General features: G+C 40.3%; 1 long non-coding RNA gene across 1 annotated transcript; it reads left to right on the plus strand.

Annotated features, from left to right (window-relative positions):
• Window positions 1-3,043: 3,043 nt before the first annotated feature.
• On the plus strand, window positions 3,044-9,361 carry LOC114033059. Its single transcript, XR_003567913.1, has 3 exons — window positions 3,044-3,129; window positions 3,223-3,348; window positions 9,209-9,361. It is a non-coding gene; the product is annotated as an uncharacterized LOC114033059 (long non-coding RNA).
• The last annotated feature ends 2,675 nt before the right edge of the window (window positions 9,362-12,036 follow it).

Genomic DNA, 12,036 nt, shown 5'->3' on the forward strand with positions numbered 1-12,036 from the left:
CTCCTTATCACTCTTTCCTTCCCTCCCTCTCTCTCCTTCCCTCCCTCCCTCTTTCTGCCTGTCTCTGTGTATGTCTGTGTCTCTCCTTCTTGCCCTCTCCTTCCCTCCCTCTTTCTGTCTGTCTTTTGGTCTGTCTGTCTTTCTGCCTCTCTCTCCCTTTCTGTCTCTCTCTCTTTCTCCCCTCCCATTACTATTCCCTCCAACTTGAGACTAGAGATTGGAATGGCAATGGTTACAGATTCTTCAATGTAACAGAAAAAGATTATCAGGATCTAATATACTCCCTTGCCTTATGCCCAAGGCTAAGGTCAAAGCTACTGAGAGTAGCCCCAGTGGTAGTGAAGAAGGCTCCAGATGAAGGCTGATCAGAGCACGATAACCCACAGGGTAGTCACAACAGAACCTCCAGAGAGCTGTCTTCAAGGAGAGAAGTACTTCACAAAGAATTTTGTCCCTGGAAGGGAATTTGAATATCATTTAGTCCAACCCCCACTTCTTATGGACAAGAAAATGACTTACTTTGATATGAATTACCGTAATATCTTAGACTCATAATTCTTATTGGTAAAAGGAAGCTTAGAGATCATTAAGTCCAAACCTCTCACTTTACAAATGAGGAAATTGAGACTCAGAAAGGTTAAGTCACATGCCTGGAATTACACAGGTAGTAAGTAACAGAGCAGAGACTTGAACCTGGTGCTCTGACTCAAGGGTCAGAGCTCTCTTTCCACTACATTATTTTGCCTTCTTAGTTTCAGTGGTTTTGATATGGCACTTCTCAAAATAATGGAAAGTATTCCACAGTGGACAGAAGTATTAACTAATGAAGCCTGGAGACTGAGACCACTTCCTTTGGGTGGGATTCTCCAGTATACTGGTCCCTCAGTCAGTTGGCTCCTCATCTGCTCCACATCGCATCTATGTCCCAGACCTATCCAGTCATCACCTAGTGGATAGTCAGAGGCATGATTATTTGGGAGGACAGCACCCTTCTTTCCACCATGACTCAGAACCAAGAGAACTTCATTAAGCCTTCTAATGACTCTCACTCACTTTTCATCATGTTTTCTGGCATTGGTGAGTTATGCAGACAATAAGGAGAAAAGTGCTTTAATGTAGAGTGTGTGAAGGGGAGTAATGTGAAATAAAGTTGGAAAGGTAGTGTGTAGTAGGTTAAATGACAGGAGTTTACATTGAAGGCTAGGGATGATAGGAAGCCGCTCAAGGTGTTTGAGCAGGAGAGTGACATCCTATGCAGTCCAGGCATGGGGCACAGTATGAAGGCAAGGGGTAAGAGGTATCTCATGTGTGAAGTACAGCAAGAAGGCCAAGGCATGTGTGTATTGAAAATTCTCTGGGATGCCTGAAAAAGGCCAGTATACCTAGATCACAGGGTATATGGAAGCAAGTAAAAATTAAGAAATTGAAAAGGAAGGAAGGGGCCAGGCTATGAAGAGCTTTAAATACTAAACAGAGGATTTTATGCACCATGAAGATCATTGCATATGGGTCTAACTTACTCCCTTGTCCTCCCCTGCCTGGGTCATTCCAAATGAACATTTGATGGGGAAAACAGAACCTACAATAGGGAAACATCATGAAAATATTGGAAGCATTAGTTTAAACTAATTCATCTCTTTCTCTGAGAACTTGTCTTTGTAGCATAAGACCTAGAAACTGGGGACAGGGAGGGGAAGGGGGAAAATGGGGGGAGGAGGAAGCTCCAGTTTCAAGGTTGGGTTTATCCATTTTATGTAGCATAGATCCTAAAAAGCATTAGGACCTCATTTTATTCCACTCCAAAGGCAGACTGGCTAGCTGTCTGTCTCTCTCCCTCTCTCCCTCTCTCACTCTGTCTCTCTCTGACTCTGGCTCTTTCTCTGGCTCTGGCTCTGGCTCTGTTTCTCCCTCTTTCTCTCTCTGTCTCTCATCAACCTCAACCTCATCATCATTATCATCTACCTACCTACTATTTTCTCTGTCTCTTTCTAGCTGTTTCTGTCTCTCTCTCTCTTTCTCTATTTTAAATCTTGGCCATCAGGGTCATACCCAGCTTCCCCAGTAACACACCAAGCAGTGACAGATGATAGAAGCCTGACTGGCTCATTGGATGGCCCCAGTTGTCAGGATGCTGGGCAAGCCTAACTGATCTGTGGTTCAGAAGAACAACACCCTCATTCCATTCAGCAATAATTTATGAAACAACTACTGTGGATGAGGCATGCCTGCTAAGTGCTGGGGATAGAAAAACAAATGTAACTCAAGCTTTGCCTTCAAGAACTCTACAATCTGATGGGAAGGGAAAGAAGGACAAGACCATAGCTATGATAGTAGGAAGAGTGAGAGAAGTAGGAGAAAGAGCGCTATGGGAAATTTTAGGAGTGAGGTCAGTAAGTATATAAATTGAATTGAAGGAAAGATTACATTCCCTTGGTTGTAAGGAGGAAGCTAAAGAGAAGGCTTCATGAAGGAAGTGACATCGTTTTATGATTAGAGACCAAGACCTTTTCCCTTGTTTAGCTAAAAACAGGATAGCTCCTGCTCCAATAAAACTTAGTATTGTAGGATTTTAGAATTCAAAAGATGCCATCTAACCTAACCTCCTCCTTTTACAGATGAGGAAACCAAAACCCAGAGAAGTGACATGATTTCTCCAAAGTCCCAGTCCTTTTACAGATGAGGAAACCAAAACCCAGAGAAGTGACATGATTTCTCCAAAGTCCCAGTCCTTTCACAGATGAGGAAACCAAAACCCAGAGAAGTGACATGATTTCTCCAAAGTCCCAGTGGGAGTGAGCAGCAGAGCTAGGTTCAGAACCCTAGGTCTTCTGATTGCAATCTGGAGCTTCTCCCTGGGAACTGAATCTCATTGGCTCATAACCCAGATTTATATCCCACCAATCAAATCTTGCCCCTATAACACAGTCTAATAGCTCCATTCCCCCAAAGGCTCAATGTACTAAAGGGAGGTGCTAGTCTGATTCCCCAAATACTATATTAAAATGGGAACCTACTACATTAGCTGTATTTTTTTAAACTCTTTAGGTGATGCATGTGCAGTACCAAATGATGACACACTGGCAGGAAAACCAGATGAGAAAGCCAGTGAACACCATTCTCCGAAATCTGGTAACAGATTCTGTGTTCCCTGTTCTGAAATTCAGAAAGATGATGCCTCAAGGTCATAGATGATAGTAATACTCCCTTTTGCTTTTTTGGCAGAATGCATCATTGCATCTATTGGAAGTCCCACCCAGGTGATAAAAGTTAAGGATACATTTGGAACTTGGATGAAAGAATCAGTAAATAAGAGTGATGAACGAATTTGGGTGACTGAACATTTCTCAGGTATCAATGCCAGCCAAATGGATAAACATCTGTCTTCCAACTATGCTGTTAAACTACTTTCTATCTCTGTTTAAAACCCTTACTGATTTTTTTTAACAGTTGTTTAATAAAAAGAGGGAGTTGGTTTTCAGAAGCATAACTGACTAGAAAAGAAGGTCAGTTTTTTCTTGCAATGGCTGTCTCAAAGGGTTGCTGTGAGGAAAGCATTTTGTAAACCTTAAAGCAGTATATAAATAAGAGTTTTTGTTGTTTTTCTCCATGAAGGTGTTATGGAAGGTCTTGGACGAGAATCCCACAGCTGGAGAAAACATAGATTAGTAGCAATCTGCAATGGTGAAGGGTGACTTTCCTCCAATGAGATGACAGATCTATCTCAATCAATCAATAAACTGATCATTTAATAAGTATTTATTAAGCACCTATAATGTACCCTAGTACACTATGCTATTAGAGTGTAAGTTCTTTGAGGTCAGGGACTGTCTTTTGCCTTTATTTGTATCCCTACCACTTAGCACAGTGCCTGGCATATTGTAAGTTTATTGATTGATTGATTGCTTATGCTATCCACTAGGGATAAAAATTAAGAAACAATCCTTGCCTTCAAGGAGCTACTTTCTATTGAGGCAGTTAATATGTATGGAGTTAGACTCTGGATTTACTCTCCCAACCCTCATGTGTACTAGCAGGCCAGGTCCTCAGAACAAGACTGATTACATCTCCTCATCAGGGTTCTAGGGGTACACCGGAGAGGCAGAAGGGTTCTTCTAATGCTATCAGCTCAAGTTCTCTTCTGGCATATTTCCCCCAGTATCAATGCCAGTAATTAGCACTCCAATATCATTTAACCTGTTACCCATCTCCTTGATATTACTGATAGCCAAATAATATCAAGTAACATTTACAGAAGTGTTTTTACGGGGAAGATATAAAAAGTATAAACACATCCTCCCAAACCAGGAGTGCACTGTCCCTTCTCCTTCCTCAATCTCTGGGGAGAGTAGACTCAAATTTAAAGTAGCTGCTAAGAATATTCCTCCCTTCATCAAGTTCATTTTCAGGTACAATAGATAAGTGACTCCCTTGTTTGTTGAACATGGCATCTTGGCTCCCAGGTTTATCTACTACTGGATTGTGTTAAGTAGGTCACCCACAAAGGCTCGCTCCTCGTTGGGCTTGTTGGCAAACTCTGCTGGTTCTTCCAGCATTGGAAGTTCAGAAGATCATTTTGTTTTTCATAGTTCTACACCTAAGATCAGGAAAGAATAAATACAACACAAAAAGAGAAGGGAATAAGTACTTACATAACATCTACCATGTTCCAAGGACTGTGCTAAGTGCTTTTTACAAATATTATCTCATTTTATCCTCACAACAGCCCTGCAAGGTAGGTAGTATTATTACCCCCATTTTACAGTTGTGGAAACTGAAATAAACAGAGGTTAAGTGACTTGTCTAGGGTCACACAGCTAGTAAATTTCTGAGACAAGATTTAAACTCAGGTCTTCCTGACTCCAGATTCAGTGCTCTATCCACTGGTCTACCAGCTACCTCACAGAAGAAACAGCAAAGTTATGCATGCATGGACCATGTAGCAGTCCAGATGTAGAGATGATGGCCTTAGGCCTCTCTCTCCACCTAGAAATTTACAGTATTTCTTCACTTGATTGCCATCAGGAAAGAGAGAATTCCTTCTTTGGTGCCTTTTGGGTGAATATTCAGTTCTGACTCCACAACCAATTAAAAATGTTTGTTATTACTATGTAGTAAACAGACAGGAAAGTCACAGAATACCTACACATGTTCTAAAATAGAGGGCAGAGCCCACCTTCACACACTGTCATAAATTTCTGGAAGCAGGCACTCCATGCAACCACATGGGTTCATACCAGGCAGAACAGATTACACAAGCTTAAAAGACTGGACTTCTATTGGTCATCCCACCATTACATGTATGCATATAAGCATATGAGAATAATTATAAAATAAATATAAGATAGGTACAAAGTAATTAGGGAAAGAAGGCATTAGGAATTGGGGGATCAGGAAAAGCTTTATATAGAAGGTAGCACCTGAGTTTTGTCTTGAAGGGAGTGATGCTCTGGGGCCAAAGAGAAGAGGGAGTGAATTCCAGGCATGGGAAATGTCCAATGCAAAGACATAGAGATGGGAGCTGGAGGGTTCTGTGTGAGAAACAGAGCGAAGATCAGTTTGGCTGGACCATAGAGGAGCAATGTATAATGAGGTTAGAAAGATATGTTGGCGACATGTTCTGAAAGGCTTTAAAATGTGGAAATCCATGTTTTATCCTAGGGACAATACAGACACTTTGGAGTTTATTAGTAGGAACCTAACAAAGTCACATCTGTGCTTAAGAAAAATAACCTTGGGAGCTATGGGAAGGATGGGCTGGAGTGTGGAGAGACTTGAGGTAGGAAGACCAATTAGGAAGTCATTGTAGTAGTTTAAGTGAAAGGTTATAAGGGCTTAGATTAAGATGGTGACTGTGTAAGTGGATAAAAGGGGTCAGATGCAAAGACACTGCAGTGGTAGAAACAGCAAGGGTTGTTCATTAATTGGTTATGTGGAATGAAGAAATGTGAGGAGTCAAAGAGTTTAGGGGATTGGAAGAATGGTGGTACCCTAGCCAGAATTAAGGAAGTTTGGCAGATATTAGACTCTGTTTTAGATATGCTGAGATGGAGATGTCTTTTGGAACATTTAGCTTGAAATGTCCTGTAAGTAGCTGGTGATGCTGGGCTATAGCACAAGAGAGACTAGGGCTAGTTATGTAGTTTTATGAGCCTTCTGAGTAGAGATGATAGAGAAACCCATCTAAATATCAGACCAAGCATATATATTTATGTCTTATCTCCCCCAAGTAAATTTTAAATCTCTAAGGGTATGCCTTTGTCTTCTTTATCTCAGTCTTCTTTCTACCACACACACCCACCTGGCACAAAGTAAGAACTCAAAAATATTGTTGAATAAATGAATGAATGAATGAATGAATGAGAGTCCTATTGGTTCTTCCTTGGTAAAGTCTTTTTAACGTGTCCCTTCCTTTTCATTTCTACTGTTAACATCCCAGTTGAGATCCATAGATTTAAAACTTAAAGAGATTTCAGTACAACCAACCCCTTCATTTTACAAATGAGGAGCTGAATCCCAAAGATCCCAAAGATGTAAAGAGATTAGTCTATCATCACACAGATTGTAAGTGGCAGAGCCAAGATTCAGACTAAGGTCCTTTGATTCCAAGCTCAGGGTTCTTTCCTTGGCACTATGCTATGTCTCCATGTCTCATGCAATAGTTATCTAACTGATCTTCCTATTTTTAGTTTCTCCTTATTTCGGTTCATACCACAGGCTGCTGCCAGATTAATCTTCTCAAAATGCTCCTTCATTATATAACTTTGGTGCCCCAAAACTTTTAATAACTTTGTTCCAGGGGTAAAGTAAAAATTCCCTAACCCTGGCTTCAGGGACCTCCATAATCTGACCTCAAATCTTCTTTCTAACCCTATTTGTGACTTCTTTATAGGTACTCCCTACTTCAGGCAGACTCCTGTATTCATTGTTCCCTGAATAAACCTAAAACTGTGCTGTTTCCTCAACTTTGCTCATCCTCTTTAACCCAGCCAGAATCCTTCCCCCTTCTTCTCCCTATGTCATTTCTATCTATACTTCAAAGATGAGCTTACATCTGCTGTCATTCATAGTTTCCCCTGAGCATTTCAATTCACAATTGTCTTCCTCTGAGCCAGCCCATCACCACCAAGAGCAAGCCCGTCACTTTTATCACTTATCACCCACTTGTACTGTTAGTTTTCTTTTCAACATGCATTTGCTGTCTTTCCCCAGTTAGATAGTGAGCCCCTTGAGGTTAGGGACTATGCATCAGATACTTCTTAGTCTCCCACATAGTACGGTACCTAGCCTAGCACAGTGCTCTGAACAAAAGAGGTGTTTGGCAAAATTTGATTGATTGGTTGAATGATTTGAACCAGTGCTTCCCAGTCTCATTGCATCTTCAGTATGAAGATGACCTGCAGGAAAATGAGCTGATCAAATTTTACGGTCCTGGCTGAGTTTCTGTGTATGTCCATATGGTCCATATAGAAAGCCAAGCAGGGTTTGGGTTTCTGAGTGTCTTTGCATTGGCAGAAATTGGAAGGGGTGAAAGATCCTTGGAAGAGGATAAATAGGTGGGATCAGATGAGATATGAAGGCCTAGGGTCCTTTTGTCAGTCAAGTAGACTTTCTGTTTTGTTTTGGTTTTTTTTGTAATAATATTCTTTTCTCAATTACATCAAGTAAACTTTCAAGAATGCTAATAGGTTAAAAAAAAGTTACCTGATAGACTGATTTAAAATAAGTCATAGGTACACTCATTCATTGTTGGTGGAATTGTAAATTTGTACAATAACTTTGGAAAGAAATCTGATAAGACACAGTAAAAATTATTAAAATCATCATGTTCTTTGTCCAACAATGGAATTATGGGGAATATACCCTGAAAGAAAACAGAAAAAGAGCTACCTGTTAAAGATTTTTGTGGTCAAATGAATTGTGGCACTTTAATGTAATAGAATGCAATAAAGCTATTAAGAATAACAAGAATGAGGAATATAAATCCAACTAGAAGACTTTTATGAAAAAATGCAAAATGAAAAAAGAAGAGAATGCATGTGGTGGGTGACCATCTCTGTTGTTGTCATTGAGGTATATGATTTCATTGGTGCAGGGAATTTCTGGTGAGAAAAATTTCCCACTATCGGTGGAGGTCAATAATTCTTCTACAATTTGTAGTCTCTGAGAATTGCCTGAGCAGCTAAGTGACTTACCTAGGGTTACATAGTCAGCAAGTGTCAAGGGTGGGACTCAAATTCACATTTTCTGACTGTGAAGAGAACCATCTCCCCACTGTACCATTTAAGAAGAAAAATGAGTAAGAGTGCATGAACAAAGAATCCTGATGGGATCAAAGATCAAGCCCTTTGAAAACTTTAAAGCCCTAGCTAATGCTAGCTAGCTAATGGGAACTTATAGAGAGTGACCAAAAAGTTTTTATGATCTTTCATAAACTGAAATTTATAATATAAAGTTACTAAGCAAGTTTAGTTGTTTGAAGTTTCATATTAAATTTTTAATAAAATATTTAATTTTTTTAAAAGAATAAAACAAATCTCACAACTTCAGAGTGAGAAAGGACCTCAGAGGCCATTGACTGGTCAATCTATTGAAGATTTTAAATCCTTTGATCACAAATTAGAGCTGGAAAGAGTTTAGAGATCCCAGTGCAATCCCCTCATTTAACAGAAATATGAAACTGAGATACTTAGTGGTTTTAGAGGTCATAGAGGTAATAAATGAGAATGCTGAGATTTGAACCCAGGCTCTTTCTGCCGTACCTCTCTGACTCTGCCAGAGGAGTTGACTTAAGCTTTCTACATCTAAACAAATGCCATGGTTTTCACTGTTTGCTAAGTGACACAGAGGAGAGACCACTGGGTGGTCTTGGAAGAGGATCAAATGTTCAAATGTGAACTCAGACACTTATTACCTGAGTGAATCTGGGCAAGTCACTTAACCTTTCTTTGCCTCAATTTCTTCATCTATAAAATGGGCTTAATAATAACACCTGCCTCTCAGATTTGTTGTGAGGATGAAATGAGAATATAATTGTAGAGCACTTAGCATGGTGCCTGGAATATAGTAAAGCACTATATAAATATTAGCTATTATCACCCCCTGGTCTTCCTTATTAATCTAAATCTTTCAACTGAACTGCTCACATGGTCATTGCAGGCAATGTGAGTAAACACCTTGACCTCCTTTTCTGTGCATTCTCTCTTCATAGGCTTCATTGTGAAAGAATTTAAGGACCAAGTCTCCCTTCTGAACAACAGTTATAGGCCCATCCATCTCAGGTATCTTTACCACGGCTGTGGGCATGCTGTCTATAACAACTACCTCTACTATAACAAAGGAGGCTCCAATATCATTGTGAGGTGAGTGCAATTTCATCATCAAATGATGACGTCTGAGAGCTATCAGGGTCCTGGCAGGTGACCTAGCCCAGTGGTTCCCAGTACTTTTTGTTGTTGTTGTTGTTCCATGATCCCCTTTTAATAGCAACAATTTAACACACTACTCATAATATTCTTTATGGTTTTTTATTGCTTAAGGCACCATTAAAGAAATATTATCACCAGCCCCTTTGAATGTTGTCCAGAAGCTCCAAAGGGTTAGCAGACCACTACATGATCTAGCCTATTCCTCTCATTTTAAAAATAAGGAAATTGTGCCCAAGAGAAGTGAATCAGAATCCTAATGGCTGACACTCATCTAGCTCTTTGAGACTTGCATTTATTCTTACCTCTGACCTCTGAGGTAAGCACTGCAAGTATTATTAGCCCCATTTTATTGATTAAAAAAAAATCTGAGTTCCATAAAGGTTAAGTGACTTGCCCAGGGTCACACAAATACTAGGAGTCAGAAGTAGTATTTGAAACCACATCTTCCTGACTCCACATCCAGTATACTAGCCCCTTATACCCAAGGGTGCAGGGGCCAGTTATAACTTTGCTGCCATTGAGGGTTTGATTTATTGCTTTGTTGATTGTCCAGACTTAAGAAAGAGATGAAGGAAATTTAATGATGCAGATTAAATTTAAAAGTGGGTCATGGGTACATGGTTGGGGGGGTCGGTTGTTAAACATTTACCAGCATATCCCTGATCTACCACATTGCCTCTCAGTGACTTACCTGTGGTCACATGATGACTGAGGATAGAGACAGGACCAGGATTGAAGTCTAAGTCCCAATCTTGGGCTCCTTCCACTAACATGCTCTGTGCTCATGAGCGTTAACAGTGCTTTGAAGGTGCCATATTCCCAGTGGGTGCTTTGGCACAACTGCTTTTAATGGCTGCTTAGAAGGCTGATATCCCTGCATTGAGTATCCAAAAAGGAGAGCAACAATTGCTATGAGAAATTAGAAGGTCACTAGTCTCTGAGAGAAGAAACTTTTCCTGGTATTGGGAAGAAACAACTCCTCAATTGTGTTTTTGTTGAATTCCTAACACCCCTTGATGCCATTTGAAATCAAAAGGTACAGACACCACAATCTCTGTCTTAAGATTGGTCTCTTCCCTTGACCTGATGTTCACTCAATCACTACGGCTTAAAGAGTAACCGAGGGAAAGTAATGTGGAATCAATGTGGAAAGATAGTTTGGAGCCATATTGTATTTAAATGCCAGATTGTCATTCAGTAAATTATTATAGAGACAATTAAAACTGCTTGATTAAGAGAGTTAGGGATGGGGGCAGGGGATGGAGTTGTTGCTATAGATATGGAATGTTGCATGAACTTTCAGATGAGGTCACTATATTATTAATTTTACCTAAGTGATTTACTTTGTTTCAAGTGACCTCTCATGAAGTGAGCATAATCTGTAAATGTTTATAATGTAAAAACAAAACAATCAATAAAATTGGGGGAAAAGGCATACCAAAAAACTGCTTGATCAGTGGAATAACATGGTAACACCTGTGTTTTTAGGAATATCAATTTGTTGTTGTTCATCCTTTGATAGCTATGTGAAGGATATATTGGAAAAGAGAGTCTTGACGCAAAGAAACCAACTAAGAGGTTTTTGCAATGGTGCAGGTGAGAGGTGATGAAGACCTGAAGTCAGATGGTGGCCCTGTGAATGGAGAGAAAAGGATGGTTTTAATAGATGTGTTGGAGGTAGAATCCATAAGACTTGAGAGTGAAGAGTTAAAGATGATCCAATGTGGTAAATCCAGGTGGCTGAAAGGGTGCCTTAACAGATATGGGAATGTTAGGAAGAGGGCTGGGTTTAGGTGAAAAGATAATAAGTTCTGTTATGGACATGTGGAGTTTGAGGAGCATGTGGAGCCTCCAGGTGGAGATGTCCAGTAGGCTGTTGGTGATGTAGGACTGGAGCTCGGGAGAAAAATGAAGGCTGAATATATAGCTTTGGGAGTCATCTCCTTTGGGATGATACTTAAACCCATGGGAGTTGATGAGATTATCAAGAGAGTATGCAAAGAAGTGGTCCTAGAATATAGCCTTGTGCACAGGGAGGAGGATGTCAGTGATGACCCAGCGAAAGACACCAAGGGGTGGTCAGACAGGTGGGAGGAGCACCAGAAAAGTAGCATCGTCAACACCCAAGAAATCACTAGTTCCTAGGAGGAAGGCATGGTCAACATGGTCAAATGATGCAAAGAAGTCAAGAAGGATGAGGACTGGATTTAGCAGTTAGATTGGTGGTGATCTTGGAGAGATCAGTTTCAGTCAAGCAGTGGGGATGAAACCCAGATTGCAAGAGACTGAGAAAAGAATGGGAAATAAAGACGTAGAGGCAGAATGTAAAGGACTTTTTTTCTAGAAAGTTGACTATGAAAGGGCGGAATGTATCAGACAATAGCTTGTCCAATAGCTTGTGCAATGACCATTGAGGTAAAGTAAGAAGTACAGATCATGGAATTTGGGAAAGGAGATAAACTGAGACACCAGTGTGTTCACATCAGTATGTATCCTGAAATTCCCTAATATGAGAGTAAGAGTTTGGAGGTGGGGAAGAAGACGTGAGCCAGGTGCTGAACTCGAGAAAAGAAGAGAGAATGATGTGGAGGAAAGTAGGTATAGCAACTAG

This window comes from Vombatus ursinus, unplaced genomic scaffold, assembly GCF_900497805.2.
Source record: "Vombatus ursinus unplaced genomic scaffold, bare-nosed wombat genome assembly UNPS02006770.1, whole genome shotgun sequence".
In the NCBI taxonomy this organism is placed as follows: Eukaryota; Metazoa; Chordata; class Mammalia; order Diprotodontia; family Vombatidae; genus Vombatus; species Vombatus ursinus.